Source organism: Hemiscyllium ocellatum, assembly GCF_020745735.1.
Source record: "Hemiscyllium ocellatum isolate sHemOce1 chromosome 27 unlocalized genomic scaffold, sHemOce1.pat.X.cur. SUPER_27_unloc_5, whole genome shotgun sequence".
NCBI classification, from domain to species: Eukaryota; Metazoa; Chordata; class Chondrichthyes; order Orectolobiformes; family Hemiscylliidae; genus Hemiscyllium; species Hemiscyllium ocellatum.
The window spans coordinates 1718671-1721939 of NW_026867514.1; the positions used below are offsets into that span (position 1 = coordinate 1718671).

The 3269-nt window shown below is 46.6% G+C and overlaps 1 non-coding gene across 1 annotated transcript; it reads left to right on the plus strand.

The window, feature by feature from the left end:
* The first annotated feature begins 2468 nt into the window (after positions 1–2468).
* trnak-uuu (transfer RNA lysine (anticodon UUU)) lies at positions 2469–2540 on the plus strand. Its single transcript has one exon. It is a non-coding gene; the product is annotated as a tRNA-Lys (tRNA).
* Positions 2541–3269: the final 729 nt, after the last annotated feature.

Consider the following 3269-nt stretch of genomic DNA (forward strand, 5'->3'; position numbering starts at 1 on the left):
ATGTTCTTCCTAATGTCACTTTTACTTTTTTCCCAAATGCCTTGAAATCTCTGCCGATTTTTTGGGAAATTGAAATGATTCTCATTCCTGCACATGAGGCTGAAATGATTTAATTTCTAACGTAAAGGACTGCGGATGCTGAGAATCCGAGACAGAAAGATGAACTGCTGGAGAAACTCAGCAGGTTTGGCAGTACCTGTGGGAGAAAACAGAGTTCTGAAATATTGTCTCTGATTCTCTTTCCACCGATGTTGCCTGATCTGCTGATTGCTCCTGCAATTTCTGTTTTTGCTTTTAACTGAAAGTTCATTTCATCTTTCGGTGTGAAACAACCAGACTCTCCATTTGCCGATATTTAACCCTTTCGTAACCTGTGAAGTGATTGGATTCAAACAAACCCAGCAATAATTCACTCTTTCTCAGCTCCACAGGCAGAGAGACCTGGGAAATGAAGCTGTCAGTGTGGGTCTTTATTCGTGGGCAGAGTGGTGAATGCGACGGACGTGAAATCTATTGCGGTTTCCCCAGGCAGGTGTGACCCCTGCCGACTACAAAATTGGAAATGTCGTCAAAATGAAAGGGAGACTGTTCCCCGGTTTTTTCTTTAAGATTCAAATCAGTGGAGGGCGAAAGATATTTCACTCACATTGGGACTGGTGGGAATCTGCAACCCACTGCCTGTTCGGGTGGAACAAGCAGATACCCGCAGAGCTTATTTTGAGGCGATGAGCCAAGTGTTTGGAAATGAGACTAGAACAGTGGGGCTGGAAATCGTGATCGAAATGAAGCAACACCTGAGGACAAGGGTGTTTCCTTTGCCAGTGAAAGATACTGCTTCACAAAGTTGGGACTGTGGAAGGGAAGCAGTGACGCTGATTATCTTTGGTTGTGACTGTTCCCATTGCTGCGCATGTCCGTGTTAACGTCAGAACTCTGTAGCATGGTGGCGTTAGATACACACAGGGCCAGGGCGCAATGGATGACGCATCTGACTCCACCTACCTGTTTGAAATGCAGCTCACAGCTTCTTCACACACCCCAATTAATCTTTCTCATTGTCCTGAAGCCGGCAAACGGTTTGAATTCCCGATCTGCAGGAACGAGACACTTTTCACTGTCTCACGTCAGTCAGTGTCCCTGAGAACATCAGAGTCACGTCACAGCGCTGTCAGAGGAGGGGAAGCTGAAATAGCCCCACACGCTGCTCACGGGCACATTTCACTTTCTTCAACTCACCGCCCCAACCCACTGATCCTGGGAATGGAAAGGGAACAAACACCAAAACCCAGTCTCATATTTGTGAATCTTCCGAAAATAAGAAAACTGTTCATCCCTTCGGATCCTCCATCCTGGGCTAACAAAGGGTGATTGTAAATGGTTGACCATTCAGTGTCGATTCTTTTTGGCTGAAAATATCTTCCTTATCTCATTCCAGCATTTCTTGCCACAGATAACTGTGCGGCAGAGTTCATGTGTATATTTCCTTGAATGGTATTTTGTAACTAACATTCGTTTGCTAGTTGTTTGTATTGGGTATTTCAGGTTCATTAGCCGCTGTTCAAGTGTGTTGGTAGGTTTGTGGGCTACCATGATGCTGAGAGGTTTGAGTTGTCTGGACACCATTTAACAGATGTATTTAATGTAAGGTAATGTGGCTAGGTTTTCTGCACAAGTTGTGTCTGCTTGTGTCAATGTGTTGATGAGAAATCGGCACACTGGGTTTATTGGGTCGGCAAAGGTGAGGACTGGAGATGCTGGAAGCCAGAGTTTAGATCAGAATGGTGCTGGAAAAGCACAACGGGTCAAGCAGCACCCGAGGAGCAGGAACATCGAAGTTTCGGGCAAAAGCTCTTTATCAGGAATAGACGCAGGACGTCTCCAGGGTGGAGAGATAAATTTGGGTGGGGGGGTGTGCTGGGGCGAAGGTAGCAAAGAGTAAAATAGGTGAATGGTGGTGGGGATAGAGGAGACAGGTCAGAGAGGAGGGTTTAGCGGATAGTTGGGAAGGGAGATTGGCAAGGAGGACAGGTCATGAGGTCAGTGCTGAGCAGGAAGGTTGGAACTGAGGTAAGGTGGGGGGAGGGGAAAGGAGGAAACTGGTGAAATCTACATTGATGCCCTGGGGTGGAAGTGTTCTGAGGCGGAAGATGAGGTGTTCTTCTTCCAGGCCTCGGATGGGGAGGGAGCGGCGGTGAATGAGGCCCAGGACCTGCATGTCCTTGGCAGCGTGGGAGGGTGGATTGAAATGTTAGGCCACAGGGCGATGGGGTTGATTGGTGCGGGTGTCCCGGAGAAGTGACTTGACTCTCCAATCTCCCCAATGTTATAGAGATCGCATCGGGAGCAATGGTTACAAAAAAATTACATTGATGGATGTACCGGTGAAAGTCTTCTTACTCCTCGCAGCCCGGGTTCGATTCCAAGGCAGCGAGGCAATTTTTAGCAGAGCTACAAAACAGGTCTATGTCTCCCTGGTGGTCTAGTGGTTAGGATTCGGCGCATTTACCACCGCGGCCCGGGTTCGATTCCCGGTCAGGGAAGCAATTTTCCCCGGGTCTGCAGGCTATCCATTCTTCTTAAATGCGCTGTATCGTTGTTTCTTGATCTTCGTCATTCCTGCGTGCTGCAATGTGAAGTAGCTCGTTGAAATAGCATCCTGATGCAGATTTGTTTGTACGTGTTGGGATGATTGCGTCTGCAGCTTAAGTACTTGGTTCGCGTGTGTTGTTTCCTGTAGACGCTGTTTTGAATTTACCATTGACTGTTCGCTCTACTGTGACATCTAGAACAACAACACTTTTTGTTGTTCTCCTCTTTTGTGAATTTTATGCCAGTAAGGAGATTGTTGATGGTGTTGTCGGTTTCCTCTAAGTTGTTTCACGTTGTGGTGACAAAAGTGTCATCACTGTAGCCGACCCAAAGTTTGGGTTGGATCTTTGGAAGGGCTGTTTGTTCGAAACTCTGCATTATTGCTTCTGTTAGGAATCCTGATATTGGTGGTTTCATGGGTGCTCTGTTGATTTGTTTGTTACTCTTGTTACTGAATAGGAAGTGGGAGGTAAGGCACAGCTCCACGAACTTGACAGTGTTATCTTTGCTGATGAAGTTGGTGCGGTTTGGTGTTTGTGTCTTTGGTTCTTCAAGTAGTGTCTTCAGTTTTCTTTGGTCACGTTGATGTTAATGGATGTGAACAGGGCTGTATGCCAAAGGACAGTATTATTCCATCCTCTTCTATCTTGTTGTCTTTGGTGTTCAAGAATTCTTGGATG